We start from the raw sequence: 12,305 nt of genomic DNA, 5'->3' as shown, positions 1-12,305 counted from the left end.
CAACAAACTGTTATTTCTTACAATAAGGATTAATTATATCTTAGTTTGGACCAAGTACAAGGTACTATTTTATTATTACAGAGAAAAACAAACAATTTTTTACAAAAAATCTGATTATTTGGCAAAAATGACAGCCTTCCCTTAATTTGAAACATTCTGGATAACTGGTTTCTGGATAACGGATCCCATACCTGTACAAGGTAAAAAATGAGAAACGGTTTAACTAGGAATCTATGGGAGATAGCACTCTTGTATTTTGAGCTTTCTGGATCATGAGTATCTGGATAATAGATCAAAAGTCTGTATCTCTCTTATTTACCTTCAATAAATGTAGATCTCCTTCCTGTAGAGTGTGCTGTAGCAGGCTGTTCCCTGCAGGATGTGCACAGGTTATTAACATGTGGTTTGTGATTGTAATTTGTAGATGTGCTGTAACAATATTAGTGACTGACATTTGGTGTCCCATAAGAGAAAAGTCTCATGTGACAGCCTTTTAACAGTAGCTTGATTGCATATTTCTGTTGGGCAAGTGTGTTGTAATGAGTTAAAAATATGATCCTGCTCATTTAATATTAATTTAAGACTTGTGTTGTTTTCCCACTTCATCTGTGAGTGCAGTCAACAGTTTTTGGTGAAAATACTGTAAGTGCTAAATTCTTCATTATCATGGCAGCTGCAATATTGGGATATACACGCACAATTGGACATTTTTTTTTGAGAACAAAGGTCAAATGTGAAAAAATGTTATTTAAATATTATTAAAACGTTATTTTAAAAAAGAAGTGTTTCTTTATGCTTGGGACGGTACTTGTTCACTCACTTGGATAACAAATAAAAGACTCTATTGAACCTTATATATATCAATTTCACAGGCTTATGGAAAAGCAATGGAAGCATTCTGGGAGAAAGGAGTGGTTCAACGTTTTAGTATGTTACAGAATGCCCTATTCGTAGCAACTTTTCAACTGGTCTTAATTTATTTATTTATTTTTTTTTACAGTTTTTGAATAATTTGCCTTTCTCTTCTACCTATTTCTAACTTTCAATTGGGTGTCACTGACTCCAGCAACCAAAAACTATTGCTCTGTGAATCTATCATTTATGCAGGCCCTCTCCTACTCATATTTCCATCCCGTGTTCAAACCACTGCCTCCGTGCTAAGGATAAATAGCATAGCAACAAGATAGCTGCTAAAATAACAAATAGAGAGCTGAACAAAAAAAAGCTATGTAACTGAAAAACCATACAAAATAAAAACCATTTGCAAATTGTCTCAGAATATCAATGTCTACATCATATTACGAGCTCATTTAAAGGTGAAGTACCCCTTTATCTTTAAGGTCTAAAGGGGAATATATTGTATCAGAGATGATAACGAGGGTCATAATAAAGACTAATAATCACTGTATTTGTTTGATCTCGTGGTTTAGGCATAACCCTTCACAGAGCTAAGGCCAAATTCTTTCCTTAGTGGAATAAGAGCAACCCTACCCTTATAACTATTCTATAAGGTAACCTTCACCTTAACATCAAGAAATACTGTTCCATAATAGATTACACATTTATTTGGAGACTGGCTTCTAAGTGCTTAATGTAATCCAACCGTTCCTCTTCTGAAATCCTTTGGTCTTCAGTACTAAGTCCTTTAGACTTCGATCAAAGGTGAATTCCAATCATAAAGCTTCCATGTGACATAAGATTTTCCAGGCATTTCAGGGACAATATTTCTGACAATTTAGAGTTGTGACAACTGTGTCAAAAGCCAATAGGGTAGTTAGTGTATTGGCTGACTATTTGGAGAAAACATAAACTGGAAACAAATATCCAGGTTCTTCTATGGTATTATTCTAGAAGTCAGATGTATAAATCCTTGCATATTTCTGTACGAGATGTTATGAGTATGAGGCTGACCATTGTATCTCTGAAAATGAAACCAGCCTTCGATTGCCTCCCAGATGGAGTAACCTGCCTGCCTAGATATAGCCAACAATATTTCCAGGTCCCCAAATTGTTGCTTTGCTGTAGATGCTGCCCTGGTGGTTGGTGCATAACACAAACAGGTATTTGGCCTTAAAGGGGTGGTTCACCTTTAAATTTTCTATTTGTATGTGATGGAATGGCCAATTCTAAGGAAGTTTTCAATTGGTCTTCGTTATTTTTTTTTTAGTTTTATAGCTTTTGAATTATTTGCATTTTTCTTATGACTCTTTCCAGCTTTCAAATGGGGGTCTAAAAGCAAATGCTCTGTAAGGCTACAAATGTATTATTACTTTTATTACTCATCTTTCTATTTAGGCCATATCCTATTTATATGCCAATTATTCAAATCAATGCATGGTTGCAAGTGTAATTTGAACCCTAGCAACCAGATTGCTGAATTTGAAAACTATAGAGTTGCTGTATAAAAAGCTAAATAACCACAAATAATAAAAAATGAAAACCAAATGCAAATTGACTCAGAATATCGCCATCTACGTCATAATAACAGTTAACTCAAAGGTGAACAACCCTTTAACGGAACACAGAACGGAACAGGGAAGTTTTCTGTGGACTCTAATCACTTCCTGTGGATACAGCTCTTGCGAGAAATATCGGTGCTTTTGCACCTATAACTACTTTGAGCTCGGCAATGATTCCTTTAAGTAGAGGCGGGTGCCCATGGTGCACAATTTTAAACTCTGCCCTACAAGACATGATGGTAACTATTTAAGGGGCAATACAATATGTTGTCTGACCCTTCAAATAGCTGTGAGAGCTTCCAGTGTGATACGTATAAAAGAGGATCCATATTAAGGTTGTGGAATTCTCTCCCTGAGTGAGACATTCAATAACATACACAATATCTAGTATAGGTAAATCTAAAAACAACCGGACTTGCTGAGTTGTCAATGAAGACTGGATAATCCTATCACAGTAACTACATAAAATCAACACCTCTGTGAATTTCTTCAGATGTCACCTCTTTGAAGAGTTACAATGTGCCATTGTGATTGGATTAGTGGAAGAGAAAAGCAGAGAACTTCCCACACCAGTCAGTTGAACTGAAGAAGCTGCTCGGATGAGTAGTGAAACGTCTTCAATGATTACTCAGCAAGTCCAGTTGTTTTTAGATTTACCTATACTAGATATACCATGACCTGGATGAATGAAAATCTTCATAGTCAACATACACAATATCATGCACATAACATCACAGCACATTCTAGTTGTGTAACATTGGTGTGGGATAGTCTGGAAACCTCAGAAGCAAATATTTGGGTAGTTAAGGGTGATATATTGTACATTTATAATCCTCATGTACACAATGGAAATGTTCTAACAGCACTCCCAAATCACGTGACAGGAACGTCAGGTTGGATTACGGTCTTTTTATAGAGGTGTTAAACAAGCGCCTGAGCAATGCATTGGAATCTAGACATAAGTTGCTATTTGGCGTTGTTTATTTGGGGGCTGGGAAGGGGCTTATACTGAAATGCAGCCATTGCTTCCACTTTGCACATCATTTACTGTGTCAGTAGTTCCCTTGTAGAACACTTTTGGTTGCAGGACACTAATAGGCACTCTCTAAATACAATCAATACAAATTCTGCATTGTTTCTGAAATAATCAAGTTGATGTTCACTATTCCTCTCTCAGCATCTGTTTCTCTTCATTCTGTCTTCATGCAGCAGTTGGGTGTCTGATGAATGATCCAATATATCTTATAGGGGGGGCATCCTCTCCTAGCAGATGTATTAGAGCTCACCCAAATAACTGATTCCAGTAAAAAAGAAATCTAACAAAATAACTGCCTTTGGCACAAATCCTTCATGTAGAGCAGGGGTGTCCAAACTGCGGCCCGAGGGCCACATGCGGCCCAGGGTGCATATGAATGCGGCCCAGCTTGAAACTCTTGGTTCCCGAGGAAATAGGAGGAGGGGGTCTCTGCCCATTGCCCAGTTAGTAATAATAATATAATAATACGTCTATTTATTATCCAGGTGTCCCATATTCCAGTGTATAGCTCTATCTGGTTATCCAACTGGCATTGTAGTTCTTTTCTGTGTATTTCCTTTACTTTTACAATTAAAAGTGTATTTTATGTGTGGCCCCAGACAATTTTTCTTTTTCCAATGTGACCCGGCAAGCCAAAAGTTTGGACACCCCTGATGTAGAGAGACAAGATGTCTGGTGATTTTAAAAGAGTGAGGTCTAATACATCTTCTAGGCAAAAGGAGCCCCCCCATAAGATATATTGGATCATTCATCTGACACCCAACTGTTGCATGAAGACAGAATAAAGAGAAACAGATGCTGAGAGAGGGATAGTGAAGATAAACTTGATTATTTCAGAAACGGTACATCATTTTTAATTGTTTGTATTTAGAAAGTTCTTTATTTCAGTATGTTGAAGCTTATATTTCATTTTCACAATAGTTCCCCTATAGTAAGATGACATGTTTTCTGATGTGGTTTAAAACACTGAATACATGAGGTTTTTTTTAAAAAAAGTTTTTATTTTTGCATTTTTCTCATAAAAAATCATACAAACACAGACATAGAAAGAAAATAATAAAAAGACATACTGTACGTATTGTAAGTGGAGCCTCTCGTACAAAATACATTGTTAGTGGGTGTCTTCATATTCCAACCAAGCGCCCCAAATGCCCTCGAACTTTAATGGGCAGCCCCTTGTTATATAAATCAATTTTTGGTAAGGCAAGATATTGTTAACCTGTCCCCTCCAGAAGGCAACTGTCGGGTGGGGTCAATTGACTTCCAGTGTAACAGGATGAATTTTTTCGCATAGTATAAAAGTTGTAGATAGCAAAGTTTGACACTAGACTTCAAACCCAAATTGTCCCTCACTCTCAAAAGACAAACCAACTGGATTCTGAAACATGGGACGTCCAAGACTTGAGAGATGTGTTGCAGAATCCCCTCCCAGAACCCTTGAATTCTCAGGCACTCCCAGAATACATGTATAACTGTGCATACCTCCTGGTTGCATTTGATACATTGATCTGAAACCGTAGGATATATTTTTGCAAGCCTATATGGTGTAAGGTACGCTCTGTTCAGAAACTTAGTTTGAATATCTGTCTCTGACAGATATGGTAATATCTGGGACCTGTCTCAGTGCATCTGTCCACATCTCCTCCTCCAGGCCTGGAATGTCTCTAGACCATTTATTCCTCATTTTCTCTAAAGGATCTGGACTGGCCTGTCTCAAATATACTTCTATAGTAGTCTCTACTATTTCAATGGGTCTGGTAGGAAATCGGGTTCTAAAGGCATGACTGAGCTGCAGGTACCGGAAAAACATGGTGTGTGGTAAGTGCCTTGAAGGCTCTGGAATTGCTTCATGTCCCCATTCTCTACAATATCACTCAAGGTTTTAACTCCCCGACTAAATACATGAGGATTAATAACATTACTAGTGCAGAGAGGGCATTGAGGGCACCCGTACATCTGAGTAACAAATATTGTGTGACTTTGGAAAAAAAGTCAGGTGAGTAGGTAAGGCTGGTGATGAGTAATGGGGCGAGGTTGTGTTAGAAATTCTTTAGATATGGTTTTACATATGGGTGTGGGTAATAGTACAATGAAAATCACTCATGCAAAAGGGTATTTTTAGCAAAGAGTGAAATAGCAGAGTACCGGTTAAAACAGTGTTTCAATATGATTTATTTGGCACAAGTATTGGTGCTCCAGGGTGGTGGTAACTCTGGGTTCTCTCCAGTGTCAATTTAAAAGCTGGAAAGAATCAGAAGAAAACAAATAAATCAAAAACTATAAAAAAAAAAACAAAAAAAACAAAGGCCAGTTGACAAGGTGCTTAGAATTAGCCCTTCTATAAATTAAAGGCGAATCACCCCTTTAAGCCTTTTTTTTCACATTGACTCGCAGTGTTCATGCACAAAATGGAAATTATGGCTATTTGATGAGATTACTGGAATTTCCCAAGCAGAGGGAGATGCAGCTTTGACTTTCTTTTCATTGTCAGGTTTTACTGATGTGCAAATGTGTTGTGTGTCTAAGATATAGCAGATACAGGTTTAACACGCGGGTGTCATGGTGAGAGCACATTGGGTCGCTCAGATCCATGTAATGATGTAATACTGTGTAATGAGTGTTGATTTCAGTTTTAATTAATAAAGATTGCCTTTTTTAATCAATGCAGGTGCAGAGTTATGTTGTTTATAAGGATCAAACGCAAACTAAATAAACAATTATGACCCATGCTGCTGACTAACTAGGAGTTTAGGTGGCCATATACAATAAGATTCGCTCGTTTGGCAACCCCGATATGCCCACCAAAGGCAGGGCGATGTTAGTTTAATCCGATCGTTCAGCCCTAGGGCCAAGCGAACGGATTACAATGAAGGAAACTGGCGCTGACGGGTCGTAGGACCACATCAACTATCCAATGCGGTCCTCGATCACAGGAAACATCAACCTGCTCGATCGATATCAGGCCGATTTGTGGCCTGATATTGATCAGGGAGACCCGTTGGAAGCCCCCACACGGGAAGATAAGATGCTGATATGGCCTTAAGCACAGATATCGGCAGCTTTAATCTGCCCATGTATGGCCAACTATAGAGAGATTTAATGCAGGGAGTTGGGTTCTGGCTGTTATGCAGGGCTGTAGAGTCAGTACATAAATCCTTCGACTAGACTACTTTGTAAAACCAAAAACTGAAAATGTAATGTACTATTGCTCTGCCCTGGTAAGAGCTGTGTGATGGTGTCAGAAAGACTACTATAGTTTATATAAACAAGTTGCTGTGGAGCAGCCATTCAAGCTGGAAAAAGGGACAAACGGCACAAGTTACATAGCACATAACAGATAAAACACCATTGTATTGGACAGGGCTTATCGGTTATCAGCTATGTAACCTGTGCCTTTTCTCCTTATTTCCATGGCTACATAGCAGCTTATTTTATAAACTATAGTAGTCTTTTCTGAAGCAAACACACAGCTTTGACAAGTGCATGCTACAGTATATCATGTTAATTACTTTAAAAAGCTTTCATTTTCTCAGTGTTTCTGTTCCTAATGTATTTTCCATATGGACTGAAAGAAGTTCACAACATACAAGGCATTTATCACTGCCAAAGCTCAAAAATATAAACCACATCCTTCGGTAATTCTAAAACAAAATCAACGTTAAACTACATAAACCAAAAACAATTGGAAGACCTATTATATATTAATTGAACCTGACATATAGCTGTAGAATAGCTGTTAAATACAATCCAAAGTTATCTAAAGTATTTTTGCCATGTCCTCCTTCATAGAAGCTCTTAAATCTGATTTGATTATTTTAAGTGCTAATATTTAAAGTTATTATAGTTGGAGTCAGTACATTTTTGGTGACTGACTCCAGATACCCAAAATTGCTTCCAACTTTGACTCCGAGACTCTGAATCCACAGCTCTGCTATTATGTAAGACATCAGTTCACTCTAGCCTTTATAGATTGCATTTTTTATCTTGCACAGCCTATTAAACCATTTTTTTTTTTTTACCTTGAACTGTATGGCTGAAAACAGAACAGGCCAATGTAATCTGTTTTTGTAGCCTCTAATCTGTGATCTAGAATGCTGAATTCACTGGGGAGAATATCCCACTCACTAAAACACGTCATGAGGTACAAGCAGTATGAAGCCAGGAAGAAACCAATGTTCACAGGAGAGGTCTAGCCCTCCTGCAACCCAGGGCTCTGATTGTGTTAAATGGGGAAATTAAAGGGATACTGTCATGGGAAAAAAACAGTTTTTTCAAAATGAATCAGTTAATAGTGCTGCTCCCGCAGAATTCTGCACTAAAATCCATTTCTCAACAGAGCAAACAGATTTTTTTATATTCAATTTTGAAATCTGACATGGGGCTAGACATATTGTCACTTTCCCAGCTGCCCCAAGTCATGTGCCTTCTGCTCTGATAAACTTCAATCACTCTTTACTGCTGTACTGCAAGTTAGAGTGATAGCACCCCCTCCCTTTTTCCCCCCAGCAGCCAAACAAAAGGACAATGGGAAGGTAACCAGATAGCAGCTCCCTAACACAAGATAACAGCTGCCTGGTAGATCTAAGAACAACACTCAATAGTAAAAACCCATGTCCCACTGAGACACATTCAGTTACATTGAGAAGGAAAAACAGCAGCCTGCCAGAAAGCATTTCTCTCCTAAAGTGCAGGCACAAGTCACATGACTGGGGGCAGCTGGGAAATTGACAAAATGTCTAGCCCCATGTCATAGCCTAATTCTCGGTTAAAATTCCTCTTAAAGGGGTAGTTCACCTTCAACTACTTTTTCCAGTTCAGTTGGTTTCCGATTGTTCACTACAAATCCTTTTTTTTTTTTGATTTTGGGTATCATTTACATTTTTTTTATAATATTTTTATTTATGAGATTTTACAGGGATATAATCAACTGTACGGTACAACATTGCAACGAGTCTTGTTGCGATTGACAATGTGAAAAAACAGTTCAAATACAAAAGTTAGTCAGTAAGGCATCAGTAGGATGGTTAGGACAGCTAGGAGTATCCCAATAGTGGTAAATAATACCCCTAAAACCTGAGAGCCATTGAAACAGAGTGTCGTTCGCTTAGTTATCTGAATTATCCCCTAATCCTGTGTGGTGTTCATGGGTGATAGTAGAAAATGAAGATTATACACAGTGGCGCTGGACTACATAGAACAATCCAGATAAAGGGCTCTTATTGATGGATAGGGATAGCCTCATAGAAGCCACAAAAAGCAATAACGATTCTAGGTTAACCAAAGGAAAACATTGAACAGAAAAAAAAAGTGAAATAAAGTGGGGAGGGGAACAGGGAATAGTCACACGGCATGGTACATCCAGTAGTGGGTCCTGATACAAATGTATTGGGGAGTCTCACCTAGGCGTGATTGTGATAATCAGGGTCTTCATTTAACCATTAGATTGGAAGGGAGGGTGCCATTGAATCTGTATCGAAGCCAAGGCTGCCAGATCTTCAATATTCTGTTGGTGCTATCAGTGGCTATGCCAGTTAATCTTTCATTGATAAAGATCCAATCTAGCTTATTTTTGAACATCGTAAAGTTGAGGTGGATGTTTTCCACGCTTTGGCAATAAATTGCCTAGCTGCCAGAAATATGTGATTTAACGGCCCCTTGTGCTTTAGATGAAAGCAGGAGGTCCAGTTCAGTCTTGGCCTTGTGAACGAGGCTAAAGAGATCTGTTTTAGGGTCTGCTGCTTGGGCCGAGATTAGGGTATCTAGTTGTTTGGACAGTTTGTTTCATTAAATACTTTCTTATGGCGGGCACCTATTTGGATCAAATGACCCTGCATTACTGTCTTATGGGCCTCCCAGATGTTTGTGTGTGATGTTGTCGATTCTATATTATTTGCAAATAAGGAGAACTCAATAGGAGATTGTTCAGTCTCCATCTTGAATAATTTTTTGGGCTTGATAGAGAGTTATCCTGTAAGCCAGGGGAGAGTGATCAGACCAGGGGACATTCAATATAGTCGATGATTGTGGTAACAAGGTCAGAGATTGGGACATCCAGAGGTGGTCAATTCTAGTATGTAATTTGTGAGGGGCAGAATAATGGGTAAACTGTTTGGTGCCAGGGTGTAGTTCTCTCCAAATTTTGACCAGTCCCATACTCGCACATATTTTGCTGTCTTTACTACCCTCTACTGAGGAAGGAGACTGGGTTGTTGAAGGTAGTGGAGCAATAACCTGTCTATCCCAGAACTTGTCTAAAACAACATTTGAGTCACCACCTATGATTCTACCCTCAGGATCCTCAAATTTATTGATAAGTTGCAAGGGCAGATTGCTACCCCTTTAGTTTTAGTATCATTATTGGCAGTGTAGACCATGGGAAATTTTTTATGTAAAAATTTAGGGTAAGATTTTTTGGGGAAGTGAGTTTCCTGAAGGTAGAGTATATCGGCATGAACTGATGCATAATTTATGTGAATTATGTTTTTATTTAAGAAAAAACTCGAATATCTAAAACTTGAACGAATATTACCGCTTCGAAAACTCGAATCGAATTGAATTCGCCTAAACTTGAATTGAGTTTTTTTCTCTCAAACGTCAGGAAGGCTATTAACATCTTCAAATGGGTCACTGAACCTCTGCCATTGACTTCTACATGAACTGTGCAGGTTTTCGGTGGCGAATAGCCAAATTTGAGTTGTTCCAAGGGTCAAGGTATGATAAATCTCAAAATTCTAATTCGAGTTTGGATTATTTCCAACTCGAATGTGAGTTTTAACCAAAAATACAACTCGAAAATTCAAATTTACAATTCGAACCTTAAAGGAGAATTCAACCCTAAAGTTAAAAAAAACCCTATCCCCCTACCCTACATAGACCCCGCTCCCTCCTCCCCCCAGCCTAAGTGTTACCCCAGGCAAAAGCCTTGGTGCAGACTCAGGCATCGGAGTTCACAGCACCATCTTCAGCCACTTCGGAAATCTTCGGAATGAGACCGGCGCTTTGGCACATGCGCAGTAAACAGAAAATTGCTCCAACTATGAATGCGCCACCATGATGGTCTCATTCCGAAGATTTCCGAAGAGAAGAAGAAGATGGCGCCCGTGAACTCTGACGCCTGAATCTGCACCGAGGGGTAAGTAAAACGTTAGGGGCATTTGCGCGGGGTAACACTGAAAACACAAATGTAGCAAATTGTAACAGTTCAGATGCTCCTGGATCACTGAGCTGCCAGCAGGGTTGCCAGGTTTTCATTTCAAAACCAGCCAAAGACTATTAAAAAAAAATAGCCAAAAAGTAGCCAATAGGCATTTTAAAAGTAGCCCAATTCGTAAACTGAAAAATCTTAATAAAATAAAGTAAAACAATAAGGGTATCAAATCAATTAAGTGCCTGGAATCTTCTAATAACTTTTCTACATTAAAGAGGACACTTAGACTTTTCCTTTAAGTTGGGACACATTTCTAAAGATGAAAAAGTGCTTAACTATTGTGGCTTACCTTTACTGAAGTTAAAATGCTGCAACAAATGCTCCTTAAATTAGTTTAATAACCAAATTCAGTTTTCTTCTAAAATTCAGAGAAACTTGTTCAAGACGCACGATATAGTGCTGCACTACTTTTGGATGCTTTCAGGCACTGGCTGGCTGCTACTGTAAAGAAAGTTTTTAAACATCTGTCAGCCTCCTTACTCTACCAATCACATATACAAAAACTTCAGGTGATTTAGAGATAAGTTGGACATACCACTAGTGATTTCAATTGCGGTCAGTGGAGAGGCATTTTCTGGAAATTTATCATCCGCGCAAAAAAAAAAAATTGAGTGACATCTCTCTAAATCTTCTCGAGTGCTATAGCCCTAAGGCATATGGGCAGATCTCTGTGGAGCAAAAAGCAATTAATGCCTTCTCCGGTTAACTTAATGGGACTAAAAGCCCCCACCTTTTTGGCTAAAAAGTATTTGTAGGTATTTCCACACAATGAAATGCACCATTGCTGCCACTTTCAGGCGTTACCCACTCAGTAGGAAGCTGCAAGTCCCCAGTACTTCTGCGACTTTTGCTTTTTACTTTATTATATATATAGTTCACTTAACCGCATAGCGCAATATTGCTCGAGTTTTATTGCCTTTGCACAAAATAAATCATAAACCATACATGTGCAAGGTTTTCACTGAGATTTATTGTTCAACGTAACCAGGTCCGGACTGAGAATTAAAATAGGACCTGGCATTTCAGGAACACAGAGGCCCAATCAGCCCACATAGAGGCCCAAACAGCCCCCACCAGCCCACTAAATACTGACTTTCAATGGGACCTTATAGCAGCCCCTCTGGCATTTGCCAGAACCCACAGATTGCCAGTCCGGGCCTGAACGCAACTTCTCGAAGTTGATCTAGCTCAATAGTGCAGAGCATTAGTATTGCCTGCTACTGCAACAAAACACTGACAATACTGATTGTAAGCAGAAGGGGTTAAATGTCATGGCTTGGCTGAGCCTCACAATGGCCTAGGCCAAGACAGGGAGTGAAGAGAAAAAAAAAAAGGTTTTGCCAGTGTCTCATATTTCACTGCTCAGAGAATCACACAATACAGAGAGGGGAGGGGGAGCTACTACACATTCCACACACACAGGCTGCTGGAACACAGGAACACAGTCACAGTACAAATGGCCGCTTCTGCAAAAAGAACTTCTGCTGCCTAGTCCACTATTAACTCCTGTATCTCCCCAGTCCCCACAAAAAAGCACCCTTCCCACACTTACGGGAACTGAAGTACTCACAAACACCCCCTCCACACTCTTCCACTAACCACA

At 39.0% G+C, this 12,305-nt stretch overlaps 1 long non-coding RNA gene across 1 annotated transcript; it reads right to left on the bottom strand.

The window, feature by feature from the left end:
• Positions 1 to 5,583: 5,583 nt before the first annotated feature.
• LOC108715780 lies at positions 5,584 to 12,102 on the bottom strand. The gene is made up of 2 exons (XR_005961000.1): positions 10,992 to 12,102; positions 5,584 to 5,736 (listed from the first exon to the last, which is right to left on the bottom strand). It is a non-coding gene; the product is annotated as an uncharacterized LOC108715780 (long non-coding RNA).
• Positions 12,103 to 12,305: the final 203 nt, after the last annotated feature.

This window comes from Xenopus laevis, chromosome 4S (assembly GCF_017654675.1).
Source record: "Xenopus laevis strain J_2021 chromosome 4S, Xenopus_laevis_v10.1, whole genome shotgun sequence".
NCBI lineage: Eukaryota > Metazoa > Chordata > Amphibia > Anura > Pipidae > Xenopus > Xenopus laevis.
This window is presented reverse-complemented; position numbering and strand designations above follow the sequence as displayed.